We start from the raw sequence: 15720 nt of genomic DNA on the forward strand, positions 1-15720 counted from the left end.
TCTTACAATTAGCCATGAGAAAATCCTTTAGCTCTTCCCTCCAGAAATCTAGAAGGGTGTTCCAGTGTCCTGAATTCTACTTTCTTCCCAAATACCCTGGAACATGACGGTATCCTCCATATCGTAATCGTAACATCACGACTTTGTGTCCCAGCCCTTTGCCTGCTGAGTTATTGTATAGGCAACCAACATCGTTTTGGTCCCTCAGGTGATATCACGGAGCAGTGTTCATCTGCTCGTCATAATTTTTCCAATAATAAACTATGGCAGACTGTTTATTAGCAGTCAGAATTTGGAATCCGCATGCCCTTTAATATTTAAAAAGAAGCCTTTGTTTCTTTTGTTGTTCCCAGCACATTTGTGGTGCGTACCGACAACGTACTGACAGCTGATTAAGCTTGCCGTGATCAATCGCACATGCACGCACATAGCCAGCGACACGACTGCACCCACTTTAAATGAATTTGCCCAATTAAGGCTACAGGGAAAGTAGAAAACCGCACCCATCCCACACACAGCAAAAATCTGGGAAGAGAGAGACCAGCAGCACTTTAAGGCACACAAAAACACGGTTGGATGTGTGAACCACGCAGCGACTTTAAACACAAGCACTAGTGTTCCGGCCAAAATTAAAAGTTAACAAGCATTGAAAATGCAATAGGTCTCGCCTATGATTAAGTTAAAGCCATTTGCCTTGCTAATGGTATTGTATAGCAAAGCAAATGGCTTTAACTTAATGAAAGGTGAGACCTATTGCATTTTTTATGCTTGTTCCTATTGGTCACAGTTACAGTGTCCAGGTCCTGAATGCATATTCTACATGATATACGGGACACACAACTTAGTTTTCAAATATAAGTCAGGAACGTGAGACGCGAACAATGAGGTCGAAAAGAGAAGCAATGAATAAAAAAAAGTTTAAGCTCATCAACTTGGGGAGGCTAAGTTGCGTGCTGATCATCTAAAGCTGTGGCATGAAGGTCCCAAATTGAGGCAAGTCCCAATCTGTTCACGTCTGAGAATTAGAAGGGATTCCACTGTCACGAAGGAGGTCTGGAGATGAGGTTTCCAAAGGAGTTAGGGGCGGCACTATACATAAAAAATAAAAAAAACACAGTGCCAGCCTGCCTCAAGAGATCCTCCCGAGCAGCCCTGCCTGCCGATCACATAATCTCCCCGTGCCTGAATGTGCCTTTGTGTAAAGTAACCGGAGTTCATGTAAAGCGCTCCAATACCTTCAGGTAGAGTTTGCGCTATAGAAATCTGCATTAAAAAAAACACCGTGCCAGCCTGCCTCAAGCGCTCCTCCCGATCAGCCCTGCCTGCCGATCACATAATCTCCCCGTGCCTGAATGTGCCCATGTGTAAAGTAACCGGAGTTCATGTAAAGCGCTCCAATACCTTCAGGTCCAGTTCGCGCTATAGAAATCTGCATAAAAACACAAGACAATCATAGGATGCTGAAAAAAACATCGGTCTAGCCTCCCTGGCCATCCCGACTCTGATAGTCTGATTTTAAAAGAAGAAGGTCTTTCAACCCCTGCCGCGAGCGAAAGCAACAGGCAAAGATTCCTTGCGCCATCTAAATGTAACAAGCGCTTAAAGACAACGGCCCCGGCGACCGTCGCATACAGGAAGGGGAGTGGCTGCCTACAATAATAAACAAGTGGGAGGGGTGGGGGGAGTGCGGCTAAGAGCAGGGACACGTAGCGTTTACCTTGCGGGAGCGAGCGTGATAATTACAAACAGATGTTGCCAAAGCTCGCTCCTGCAAGGGAAACACCAAAAGTGCCCACGTTGCAATTGAAAGCAATGCAAAGCGTGCACGTTTTTGGGCAAAAAACCTGATCGATTCCAAGAGGTCCCCTCCTATGCAGCGCATGCATGCTGCATAGGTGAGACCTAAAAAAGAGTGACCGCACTAACAGAAATGCCCTGAAGCGAAATGACCCATGTAACCGGGCCAGTTGCCATAGACGTAACAAACTCACCAAAAGGAGAGACAAGTGGTACCAATACACCATACCAAAGAAAATCAGCTTGAAAGGCACAGGAAGGAACCTATGAAAGGCGATGGGCATGGTCATTATTCACAGACGGAATACAGCATGCGCACTGACTCTAGGCTTGACCTAAAAAAAAAAATTGGCGATCAAGCATCTTCCCTGACAGAACTTGCGATTAACCTTCTCTTGGCCAGTCCAGATAATTTAAAAGGCTGGCTTCCTGCTATTCTTCACCACCTAAATGATTTTTTGGCAAAACAAAATCCTGGCACCATGCCACTCCTCCCCCCTCCCAGCCTGCCTCCTTTAGACCTTTCCTCCCCACCCCTATCCAGTTATGTGCCCTCAGTGAGAAAACATAGAGCTGGCATCGCCTGAGACGCTGTTAACTTGTAAAGTTCACATCTCCGCTGTCTGCCATCTTTACAGTCTGGTATCTGGAAGATGGCGACCACCAGTGGCAGAACCGACTTGCATTTCTCCGCATACCCTTGGTGTGCAGAGACCTAAGAGAGGCGAGGAATGTGTGGAGACAGAAGATGATGATCGGGCCTATAACACGGGTTCGGGGCCTTTAACAACTGGTATATTCTTCCACCGTGGGCGATGAGGCTATAGTATCTCACACATATTGCTGGTTCCTGTGGATTATATTGACTACATTGTCAGTTTCGCTACTGTTTACTGAAATTTACGAGCCAGGAGTACTTTAAAAGGTCTAACTTCATACTCGTATACCTAGTTTTTGCATAGGTGTGCTGTGTTGAAATTCCAGGGGTGATGCGTAGCTTGGACCTAGCACTAGCTTGGCCTGCCATGGTCTGGGCTGGGCCATCAGCATCCATGCCCTCCCCACAGCATACCTTGCTCCATCCTTCATCGAGGCCCCTGTGCTTTTAGACTGATGTGCAAGGTGCCTGGGTTTGGTTGAAGGTCACGCCTATGACACTTGCAAGAGGCAGCGTTCTAGTCCATTCACTTTTATGCAAACCAGGATTTTATTGGTAGTTTGTTTACGGGGCACATTGGATACGTTCTGCTCCCAGTGTTATCAGTTAAAACCATGACGTTCAGAAAAGAGAAGTGATGTGTCTTGGATCACACAGTTTGGTCGGAGTGGAGAGGGCTGGGATTTTAGCTGCTGGATTCTTGTTCCCACTTTTGCACTTGCTACTGGATCATGTGTCCTCCTGTGTTTAATTTTACACATATGTGCAACGTTCTGTGCATTCTCGTGTTACCGGGTCTTAATGAGTAGGCTGTATGAGAATTCACAATAGAACCCTCTGAAGGCTGGGGGCGCCGAAGGACGCTGTGATGTTAAGACAATAAAGACATCCCCCGGAAGCGGTAGGGAATGTAATATAATTTTTGTGCTAACAGGCTATTTTTAGTGCAACATAATTGAATCACTATTGGTTTACTTTTTCGATTAATGGACAAATTCAGTTTAGAACATTGACTGAATAAATTGCGAAGTTGCTAAATCTCCCTCACTCACTATTAAGCCAGGTTGAAAACATGCGGGTCAGGTCAACACTACGAATTACGAGGAGCTGCCTGAATACTAGGCCTGGGCTAAATTTCCGTTCCGCTCGCGGAAATTGCGATAATTTGACATTTTCCCGATCCGCGGAGAGCGCGAAAATGTCAAAATTTCCGCATTCCGCAGCTTAGCGATAATTTGTTTCTTGCTCGCGCTGTAAAATAATACATTCTCGCGCGCGCGCGATCGCCTTACCTGAATCCCCGCGTTCGCCGACAAGTTTTCCCGATCTGGTCGCGTTCTCCACGAGTTGTTGGATTGTTGGTAGCCATTTGCGCTGTCTCGCGACAGTTCGCGCCCGCAGTAACGTCATGCATCGCGCGATCACGTCTTTCTTCTCGCGATCATGCACCGCGAGAAGAGTGAAAACAAAATGGCCGCGCCCGCGAGCAACCGCATGGGTAAGTTGGCGAGCCGCGACCACGCAGAAAATACCGCGAATGGGCGGGAAAAAAACTTCCGCATCTTCGCAATATTTCCGTGTGTTTGCGGAGATTTGTAACATTTTCGCGATAATTTGCGAAAGTCGCTTTCGCAAATTCCGCCCATCCCTACTGAATACTCAGAGGTAAAATAATGAAAGTGAAAGTGCCCATGAAACATCTACAGTGGCTGATGGAGTATTAGTGGATTCACAAGGCAGCACGCCGCAGCCCTGGCCCGGGCGAGCCAGCCACTCCATTGCAGACCCCACATCTTAGCTGCCTGCCAGCTCACAGCAGGACAGTGACGTCCCTCTCACCCCCAGCAGAGGGTGCCCATTCAGGGCCGCTGGGACAGTTTTTAGAGCGGGCCACAGTCATCAATGTTAAATCACCTGTCACTGGTATGGGGCAAAATGCGACCGTGACACAAAGAAGAAGGGAGCCACGCCATTCCGCATATGGGCTGTAGCTGATGGTGCGTTTTGTAGCACGCTGTCGCAAATATATTAATATAGCATGGCGTGGTAGCGTACTGTCATTTACAGTTTTCCATTGAAAAAGCCAGTAATTTGCACAGACTTGTAGTTTTACTGATAAAACAATATAGCGCTGAAATTACCGTGGAAATTGGATTTCAGCAACTAATTAGCATTTGGAAATCAGTAGAATAAAGTATCTTGATCTTTTGATCCTTTTAAAAAATTTTGATTCCATCACTCTTCAGAATTAGAAAAATGTGCTTCATTTCTGCTTCCTTTACTCGCTGATATATTTTGAAATATTGTACATTACATTTACAGGTATTTAAATAAATAAAAATTCCTTCAGCCCTTGGTTTCCTGTAATTCCAGCAAGATTGTCGGATAGTTCATTTTATAACATCCTCTCACGTTGTAGCCAGTGAATGAACATTAAATACCTGTGTCGATGTTAAGAGAATAAGCAGCAATTTGTCAGAGGACGTAGCCTCTCACTGGACCTCTGACTTTGAACACACAACAAATGTAGCAAGTGAAAGACTACATTTAAAAGCATCCTTATTGCTTATTCAGCTTCTGAGCTCCAGCATGGTCATATCTTGGCGTGCTGCAGTACCCTGCACGTCCAGCGCCTGTGGCCGCCATTTATGATGGAGAACGGCGAGAGCATGTATCTCACTTTTAGAATTCACCTAGTCTACCTTAGACCTTTTGGAAATTGACTTCCCTCCGATCATGTGTTCACCCTGAAGAAGGGTTTAAAAACCCGAAATGCATCGGGACTTTGCTTTGCAATGAAGATTATATTGTTCAGTTTCACACATGTCGCTTGTGCATTAACAGGACTTTAAGGAGAGAATGTTTTTGTAAAATCTCAATTCTATATGTTCTTGTTTAACCAATTGTTGTATTGGTATTTATTCTTAATAACAGGAAAAGTTAATTTGTCATGTAATTTTGTGTTAAAACAATTTAGATGAATATTAAATTATGTTTGAAACTTTCATAGTTCCCAGCAGTGCGTCATGCAGGTTTGGGTCACCCCATTCCTCTTCACTTGAGAGATGACCACGTGTCATTCCAGTCTGAGTGGTCATCATGCTTTAGTTTCATGATCTTGGTCAGCAGTTGAGCATGCCTCAGCACTACTGCTTTGATGGTCTTCCCAGTAAATATAATTAAATATATGATGGTAAAAGATTGTCACAGAGGTCTATGTTGAACTGATCACCTTTTCTTCCAGCAAAAATGTAACTTGTTTGTAACTTGGTAAAATTAATAACATCTTAAAAGAGCATCTCTTGAAAATAACATCTCGCTCGCATCCACATATTTGTCTTTTCATAGCGCTGTAGATAATGCGTTATTTTTCGATATAATAGTACTCCGCAGATTGACCTTGGAATGATGAAGGGCTAAGTTAGCCGGTTTGTTTCTGCAGCATGTTTAGAGGTCGGACACAGATGTCGATAGTGAGAGGAGTAGTAGTGATAGTAACCTACTAACCGTAGCGTTTTGGGATACCATAACCCTTGTTTGAATGTGAAATAAAAACAGAATGTGCCATGAATATAAAATGCTGAAAAGATTATTTTTATTTAGACAACACTCATTTTAAAATAAATGTAGCCACACTCTAAGCTTTTTTTTTTAAACTTGCTTGCATACGGAAACATTTCTAGCCTCACCCATGTTAAAGTATATTTAAGCCCTGTCCCATATTGAACCATGTTTAGGGCCTCAGCCCACATTTGAGAGCAAACACAAATACACTGATACATCCTCACCAAAGACTCCTCTCTCCTTCAAAGAACACCCCACCAAGAACCCTGAGACTGAATTGTACAGCTCTCTCTCCTGAGTCCAAATGCAGAACAAGAGTGCAAGCCTTACTCCCAGTGCTTAACTTTAGCTGGTGGTTTCTGGTGCTTTCAACGGCACCTAAAACACCGGCACCTATGACAAGTCTGCCTCATGGTGGCGCTTTTTGTGTAATTCAGAGATGAGCGGAACAACATTTGTTTTTAACTTAATATACATTAAAAACGACTTATGCCTTCCATCAAAGCCATTCTAATAGCTTTGGGTGCCAGAAATTGTCTGAATTGTCTCACTTGTAAGAGTGTAATAGCTAGTAGTTGTGTTGGTACTGTCGCTGGCAGGGGCAATGAGTGGGGCAAGCTGCAGTGGCCTCCTGATGGGGGCCCTGGCAATTATTTGTTTACAAATAAAGCACTGCTTATTCCCTCTAACCTGGATGGAGGCAGAGCTTGACTCACTTACGTCTCGGACACACCATTGGCCACCACACGCACGCATGCACGCACCCCCCCCCCCCCCCATCTCATCAAAGACCTCGAGACGTTTAATCACAGTCTCTAAAACATAATAAACTATACTGGCTCCCCTTCCATGGCTGCATCATTTTCAAGGCAAGATACATCATGTACAGGGCCACCAGAAAAGGTACTTTGTGCACTCATCAGTGGTGGACGACAAAACCGGAAGCCAGGACATCCTTGGCCTAGAAAGGAAAAATTAAAGTAAAAGCCAGAAGAAAGGCCTTGTCACTCTGCGACACTGCAACAACTTCCCCATCAACATCAAAACCTCTTTTTGACCTTCTGGCAATTCAGAAAGGAACTTAAAATACAGATGTTGCCCCAACTCTGTGCTGAAACAGATGTTGCCCCAGCTCTGTGCCGAAGCAGATGATTCCCCAGCTCTGTGCCGAAGCAGATGATGCCCCAGCTCTGTGCCGAAGCAGATGATGCCCCAGCTCTGTGCCGAAGCAGATGATGCCCCAGCTCTGTGCCGAAGCAGATGATGCCCCAGCTCTGTGCCGAAGCAGATGATGCCCCAGCTCTGTGCCGAAGCAGATACTGCCCCACCACTGTGCCGAAGCAGATACTGCCCCACCACTGTGCCGAAGCAGATGATGCCCCAGCTCTGTGCCGAAGCAGATGATGTCCCAGCTCTGTGCCGAAGCAGATGATGCCCCAGCTCTGTGCCGAAGCAGATACTGTCCCAGCTCTGTGCCGAAGCAGATACTGTCCCAGCTCTGTGCCGAAGCAGATGATGCCCCAGCTCTGTGCCGAAGCAGAGGATGCCCCAGCTCTGTGCCGAAGCAGAGGATGCCCCAGCTCTGTGCCGAAGCAGAGGATGCCCCAGCTCTGTGCCGAAGCAGAGGATGCCCCAGCTCTGTGCCGAAGCAGAGGATGCCCCAGCTCGGTGCCGAAGCAGGGGATGCCCCACCTCGGTGCCGAAGCAGAGGATGCCCCACCTCGGTGCCGAAGCAGAGGATGCCCCACCTCGGTGCCGAAGCAGAGGATGCCCCACCTCGGTGCCGAAGCAGAGGATGCCCCACCTCGGTGCCGAAGCAGAGGATGCCCCAGCTCTGTGCCGAAGCAGAGGATGCCCCAGCTCTGTGCCGAAGCAGAGGATGCCCCAGCTCTGTGCCGAAGCAGAGGATGCCCCAGCTCTGTGCCGAAGCAGAGGATGCCCCAGCTCTGTGCCGAAGCAGATGATGCCCCAGCTCTGTGCCGAAGCAGATGATGAAAGAAAGAAAGAAAGAGCAACAATTCTCAACAGGTATTATTACGCTACACAATTAAATTTGTATGTCCAAGACATCAGACAGGAGGGAGAAAGGAAGACTCTTGAAAAATGTTTTAAGAATGTATTTAGGCCAAAAATCATTTAAGCGTCATTTATAAAAACGAGAGAAGGCAAATTACAGTTGTATCAGCACTGTGGATATACATATTTGAAGCAAAAAACAATAACAACCCAAATTGCACTTGGTGCTGGATGTGAAGGTGACACATAAGGTGGCGACACAAGTGACAATTGTGAAAACAGCGACGGTGGCGCAAGAGAAGTGACAAATAATGTACAGTGAGAGCAAATTATATCAAATACTGTGGTAGAGGAATGAATTTGATTATTCTTTGTAATTCAAGACAGTCATTTTGGAAGCAGATGATGAAAATTAAAGTAAAAGCCAGAAGAAAGGCCTTGTCACTCTGCAAACCTGCAACAACTTCCCCATCAACATCAAAACCTCTTTTTGACCTTCTGGCAATTCAGAAAGGAACTTAAAATACAGATGTTGCCCCAGCTCTGTGCCGAAGCAGATGATGCCCCAGCTCTGTACCGAAGCAGATACTGCCCCAGCTCTGTACCGAAGCAGATACTGCCCCAGCTCTGTACCGAAGCAGATACTGCCCCAGCTCTGTACCGAAGCAGATACTGCCCCAGCTCTGTGCCGAAGCAGATGATGCCCCAGCTCTGTGCCGAAGCAGATGATGCCCCAGCTCTGTGCCGAAGCAGATGATGCCCCAGCTCTGTACCGAAGCAGATGATGCCCCAGCTCGGTGCCGAAGCAGATGATGCCCCAGCTCGGTGCCGAAGCAGATGATGCCCCAGCTCGGTGCCGAAGCAGATGATGCCCCAGCTTGGTGCCGAAGCAGATGATGCCCCAGCTCGGTGCCGAAACAGATGTTGCCCAGGTCTTTGCTGAAACAGATGTTGCCCCAGCTCTGTGCCCAAACCGATAATGCCCCAGCTCTGTTTCGAAGTATGTGGCCTATCGGCTAGAGTGGATGACGTCCAAGCTGGGGAACTGGGTTCGAGTCTCGGTAGGGATGCTCAACATCCTTTGATTCTGGGCAAATCACGTAATCTACATGTGCTTAAAAAAATTAACGTTTCCGTCTGTAACGGAACTGGTGCTCATGTAAAATGCTCTGAGACATGTTTGCACTTTATAAAAGTAAAAAAATATATCTATATATATATATATATCTCCCCTCATCTATAATGAAGCAGAAGACACCCCAGCATCTGTAGCGAAGCAGATGATGCTCCATGCCGAAGCAGAAGAAACAGACTATAGCCCTCTTTTGGAAACAGATTAATCCTCAGCCCATTGCCAAAGCAGATGAAGCCCCAGCCATGTGCTGATGCAGCTGGATACCCAACCCTGTGCTGAAGCAGGTCTGTGGTGGAATCAGAAGAATCCCCAGCTCCATGTGAAGCCTGTGAAGCCCCATAGTGAAGCATATGAACCCCATGCTGAAGCCTATGAAACTCCATAGCGAAGCATTTGAAACCCATGCTGAAGCTGATGATGCTCCATAGCGAAGCATATGAAACCCATGCTGAAGCCTATGAAACTCCATAGCGAAGCATTTGAAACCCATGCTGAAGCTGATGATGCTCCATAGCAAAGCATATGAAACCCATGCTGAAGCCTATGAAACTCCATAGAGAAGCATATGAAACCCATGCTGAAGCTGATGATGCTCCATAGCGAAGCATATGAACCCCATGCTGAAACCTATGAAACTCCATAGCGAAGCATTTGAAACCCATGCTGAAGCTGATGATGCTCCATAGCGAAGCATATGAAACCCATGCTGAAGCTGATGATGCTCCATAGCGAAGCATATGAACCCCATGCTGAAGCCTATGAAACTCCATAGCGAAGCATTTGAAACCCATGCTGAAGCTGATGATGCTCCATAGCAAAGCATATGAAACCCATGCTGAAGCCTATGAAACTCCATAGAGAAGCATATGAAACCCATGCTGAAGCTGATGATGCTCCATAGCGAAGCATATGAACCCCATGCTGAAGCCTGTGAAACTCCATAGCGAAGCATATGAAACCCATGCTGAAGCTGATGATGCTCCGTAGCAAAGCATATGAACCCCATGCTGAAGCCTATGAAACTCCATAGCGAAGCATTTGAAACCCATGCTGAAGCTGATGATGCTCCATAGCAAAGCATATGAAACCCATGCTGAAGCCTATGAAACTCCATAGAGAAGCATATGAAACCCATGCTGAAGCTGATGATGCTCCATAGCGAAGCATATGAACCCCATGCTGAAGCCTGGGAAACTCCATAGCGAAGCATATGAAACCCATGCTGAAGCTGATGATGCTCCATAGTGAAGCATATGAAACCAATGCTGAAGCCTATGAAACTCCATAGAGAAGCATATGAAACCCATACTGAAGCTGATGATGCTCCATAGCGAAGCATATGAAACCCATGCTGAAGCCTATGAAACTCCATAGAGAAGCATATGAAACCCATGCTGAAGCTGATGATGCTCCATAGCGAAGCATATGAACCCCATGCTGAAGCCTGGGAAACTCCATAGCGAAGCATATGAAACCCATGCTGAAGCTGATGATGCTCCATAGCGAAGCATATGAAACCCATGCTGAAGCTGATGATGCTCCATAGCGAAGCATAAGAAACCAATGCTCAAGCCTATGAAACTCCATAGAGAAGCATATGAAACCCATGCTGAAGCTGATGATGCTCCATAGCGAAGCATATGAACCCCATGCTGAAGCCTGGGAAACTCCATAGCGAAGCATATGAAACCCATGCTGAAGCTGATGATGCTCCATAGCGAAGCATATGAAACCCATGCTGAAGCCTATGAAACTCCATAGAGAAGCATATGAAACCCATGCTGAAGCTGATGATGCTCCATAGCGAAGCATATGAACCCCATGCTGAAGCCTGGGAAACTCCATAGCGAAGCATATAAAACCCATGCTGAAGCCTATGAAACTCCATAGAGAAGCATATGAAACCCATGCTGAAGCTGATGATGCTCCATAGCGAAGCATATGAAACCCATGCTGAAGCCTATGAAACTCCATAGAGAAGCATATGAAACCCATGCTGAAGCCTATGAAACTCCATAGAGAAGCATATGAAACACATGCTGAAGCTGATGATGCTCCATAGCGAAGCATATGAAACCCATGCCCCCCCCCCCCCCCCCAGAACGATGCTGAAGTATTCAGAATTATCGAAGCGTAGTATGTATGTTGCACAGTGACATTCCTCACCAGTTCTGCTTTTCAAGGGCCTCGAAAGTCAGCGGCAGCTCGGCGCCCCACACTCTGTTTCGACACGTCCATATGACACACCTTTACCCGAGACCCCGGTGGTTAAGCGTCCTACCCACGGAGAGGGTGAACCGAGTGCAGAGGATCAAAGCGCGCTTAACGTGTCAGCGCGCGATGCATTGTGGGTGTACTCCTCGTTAACAGCGGCACTTAGCTTTCCTGTCAGATTGGCGCCCTCTGCTCGTGGGGGGGGGGGGGGGAGGGGGGGGTTTAGAATTAAATAAAAACCTTCAATAAGAGGGCACCGCGCGTTTTCGAGGTCATTTTTAAAGGAGCAATAAGAATTGAGAACGGATTTTTTTTGATTTACTCATTGCTAAGAAAAGACATTATATGACTGTTCCCGCTCTTGCCTGACAATTAAAATAAGAACATTCATATCGAGTTGCATCGGTTGCGGTGGCTTTTAGTGTGTGCCAGATGATATCACCTCAGATAAATATAGGGTGCATCCACCAGAGGCAGTCCACGGGTTTGTCGGCGCAGCCCTGGCTTAGCGTAGGCTTCCAAGGGCGTCCTGGATAGAGCATTGGGGTGACCTGGGACAGCGTCCAGTTCCGGCTTCTGGTGACGTAGAGGGAGTCTCCTTTGGGGCCTGCTTCCGCCTTTGCCCCCCCCCCCCTATGCTCACTGTGCCACTGGATTAAAGCCAGCCTGGATAATATGGGGTGATACCCCGAAACAGGTCCCAGGATGCTTGTATCTGGTCCAGGGAGGACCCGCTCTGGCAGTTCAGCCTCCACCGTTCCCATGGGGAGAAGGTTCAAGACTGGGTTGCAGATGGCTGGGTCCAAACTGAGGTGGCGTGGTGATCAAACAAACGATGGATTAAACCCAGATCTGCGACTAGGGTTGAATGTTTGCTTTGTTCAGCATTCCATCCATCATCTGTTGTTTTTGCTTTTTTGCACTTTATTACTGTACGTAAATCATTTTCATTAAGCAAATCTCCTTTCTTTTCTTTATGTCCTGTCCCTGCAGGCAGGTATTCACTGATGCTCAGATAACTCTGAGATTGAGTTCATGCAACTAGATCTAGTTATCATTGAATAGCATGGTCATACATCTTTGGGCTCTAAATTTTATCCATAAATCTTTCATCTCCACTGTCCGTCCTCGTTGTTCTATTGATATAATACAAGAAGAGGGGCTGCAGTAATAGTTGTAGGCTTCCACAGGGCCTCAGTTCAAGATGCACACGTCTCAGCAGTGTTTGTGTGCGCCTCTGCAGGGGCAGGTAAAACCCCATGAATACGTAATTGCTGTACATTGTCACAAATGCCAGGAATGTCAGAGTGGGACCGCTGTATTTTAGAGGGCAGCTCGAATAGCATTTGGAGTCCGAGTATGTGGCAGGCCCATGCACTTTTTAGGTGGTCTTGCCCCCCCCCTTTTAGTACCCAAAAGCTCTAATGCCGTTTTTTGCCTACTTGTAGCTAGTTCTTTAATGTGTCTTGGGCCTCAGGAAAGACCCAGTGCAACTGTACACCGTAGCTCTAAAACATCCCATCTGAATTTTTGCCTCGCTAGCAGCACAGTTTGGAAAATGCAGCACTATAGCAGAAGTGACCATGCACGCCTCGAGCATGAGAAGTTAATTATCTTGCACTATGTGATCCCTCTTAGTTAGGTAAGAATACTGGAAGAACTAGTAAACCAGAGTTACAAGGTCACACTAAAGAACTGGGGAAGCTAGAGTCCAGTCAGATGGCCGTCTCCTGAATCTGATGTTGTTCGGTTGCGACCCTTGGCCTGTGAGAGGTTCAGTTGCAAAGCAAGTCTTTAGGCATTTGCTGAATTGTAAATGGTTCGTTTCAGATCTTACTGTGGGTTTGAGGTCATTCTGTATATAGGGCCCTGCACTGCCTAGGATCGGCTTCTGCCTTTCGATCTCTTGCTGAATCAGGGTGGGTAAATGAGGAGGTTTCTGTCTAGGGCCAAGTTATACAAATATTGTGGCCTCTACCCTGGTAAGCCTTGTGGACGGGGCATACAACCTTGAATTTGATGCTGGCCTCCACTGGAAACCTCTGGCTCCATTTGCTCACGTTTATGGAAATGTAGGCACGGTCTGACTTGGCTACCAAATATTTTAGTCTTAGAGCGGTAATGAGGTTCTTGGGCAATTCCATGTAGATGATGTTGAAGGGGTCCAGATGCAGCGTGATGAAGGCTCTTGTCAGCACCGTGTGATAAGTTTGGGGAAGCGGGAGGAGTTTGCTGAGAGTTTATAGCTGCAGTTTGTTACCTTTAACCACTGAGATGACTTAGGGGTTGAATGACAGTTCAGAAAGAAAAAGTACCCCAAAGTTCCTGGCTGTTTGGTAGGGTGCTGTGTTGGACCATGGGACCAATCTAAAAGTGGGGAGCAAGGCTCCATTCACTACAATACTAGGATCTTCTTTGTGCTTCACTGCGCAAGGCACGCCTCTTCGCCCAGTGCGTACCTGGTTCGAGTATTAGTAATGTTGGTGGGATATCCAGACCGTTGGTGAGCTGGAAGTAAATTAATGTATCTTCCCCATATATTTGGAGTAAGACTTTGTCAGGCTAGTGTCTAGACTGGGGTGGAATGTGAATGTTAAACATCGAGCAAGAATGGGACGATCCTTGGAAAACAGGACCCTGGATGTATGGATGAGTCAAAGAACCCATCCTGACATGTGGGCTGCTATTGGAAATAAATGCCTGTCCCTGGACGGGGCAGTGCTTGTTGTTTGTGTGCGCCGTCCAGCCTTTGCACCAGTAGTGTGTGGTTGTTGCCAGCGTTGTAAGGCTTAGGGAGGTTAATATTCTTTGCCTGGTGACAGGAACAAACCCCTTTCAACCAAAGGCAACAACAAGGAAAGATAAGCTGATTCAGAAAATGAAATGCCATATTGGTGAAACCACAAAGAATGCCACAGCAGCTGTAAGTAGAAATCGGTGCCCCTACAAAACTCCGATCCTAGGATGTGAGTGTGGCATCATACAGTGGTCTCTGTTCGGGGGTCTGGGGTGTGTTCTTCGTTCAATAGGCAAGTTGTTCACATCTGAATAAATATCAAAGGATCTCATCACAAACGCTTCCGTGCACCTTAGCACAATAAAGGTGCGTTAAACGTAATTTCTTGTTCACGGAATCATTACTGGAGGCTTTGCTGGTGAAGAAATTGCTGGAATTTCCATCTGAGAAAATCTGCTCTGAAAGTGGCATCTGAGGCCCCGCTGGGTGGATCCGACTATGAACACTCACGGCCTCGGAAGTTGTGAGTGTTCACTAACCATTGTCGAGTACTCCCCTTTGTGAAGACCTTCTGATGTCTTTGTCGTAGCCATGAAGGGGCATTTATTCATCTGTCCCAGGCATTGCGCTCAGCTGCGCAGCCTGCTTTTCGTTTAACCTAAACAATGGAGGCAGGGTGGCGGGAGAAAACGGGCGTATGTACACATTTCTGTCAGGTGCGTGGCCTGGGCGATAGCCTATGTGGAGCTCAGACAAGTAATGTGAGGTAGGACGCGGGCATGCCGAGAGCCGCGCGCTGGAGTGCAGATCCGAGCGTGGCTGCTTCCCGCGGGACCCTTGCTGGGGCCCGGAGACACCCCGCTTTCGGCAGGAAGGCGTGGCATCGGGCCAGGATTCTAGGGGGTGCGCGGGGGGAATCGATTTCAAATATTCTGAATTGCATTTTGAAACCTAAAACTACTTCTCTGTGTGTTAGGAGGCCAAAAAACAGGAAAACCGAGTTTAGAGTTGAATACTCTTTGTATTCCAATTACAAAAAGCTTACAAAACTGAAAACGTGGTTTGTAAAAAGGATGTAGTTATAAATTCCTTCTTTAATGGGTCTCGCATTCATCCCTACCAGAGGTGCACTTGTTTTTTCCGTATTTATGTGTTCTTGCCCTATAAACGGTGCTGCACAAGGTATAATAGTTATATGCCTTAGGAGAATGTATGTATTGTAGTTTCAAGGCTTGTTTGTAATCTTTCAGGTATGATGACACTGCCCGCTTGTCAGAAAGTGAAGATCGTTCTTGTGAAAGGAGTCACCTGTGAGCAGTGTTGAGGTAAGGCCGCCCTGTTTCCTGCTGTTTTATGTTGTCATTCACACGTGCTTTCTGATGATGTGGCACCAGCCTGAAGCTGAGGGGTGTTTGCCCCACTCTTTGCAGTGCCCCACTCTGCCACTGCTAATTCTTGATAAGGCAGAAAACCATATGCCCCCCCAGATGTTGTCATACAAACAGAGAAGGGCCCGCGTCACGGCTGTGACCTGAGCCCCACAAAAGCTTCTGCCGAGCCTGTCGCTGATGAGCTGTGACCACTGATTGGAGGTGGACA

General features: G+C 46.9%; 1 protein-coding gene across 7 annotated transcripts in view; it reads left to right on the forward strand.

Moving 5' to 3' along the window:
* TLN2 (talin 2) overlaps positions 1-15720 on the forward strand; it is a 1262084-nt gene that overhangs the window by 488032 nt on the left and 758332 nt on the right. For all 7 annotated transcript variants that reach the window (XM_085643650.1, XM_085643649.1, XM_085643651.1 and 4 more), the window contains one exon: positions 15372-15446. The gene's annotated coding sequence lies outside the window, so the exon portion shown is untranslated. The remainder of the gene's footprint in view (positions 1-15371; positions 15447-15720) is intronic.

The sequence above is a fragment of the Triturus cristatus genome, chromosome 3_1 (assembly GCF_964204655.1).
Source record: "Triturus cristatus chromosome 3_1, aTriCri1.1, whole genome shotgun sequence".
Classification (NCBI taxonomy): Eukaryota; Metazoa; Chordata; class Amphibia; order Caudata; family Salamandridae; genus Triturus; species Triturus cristatus.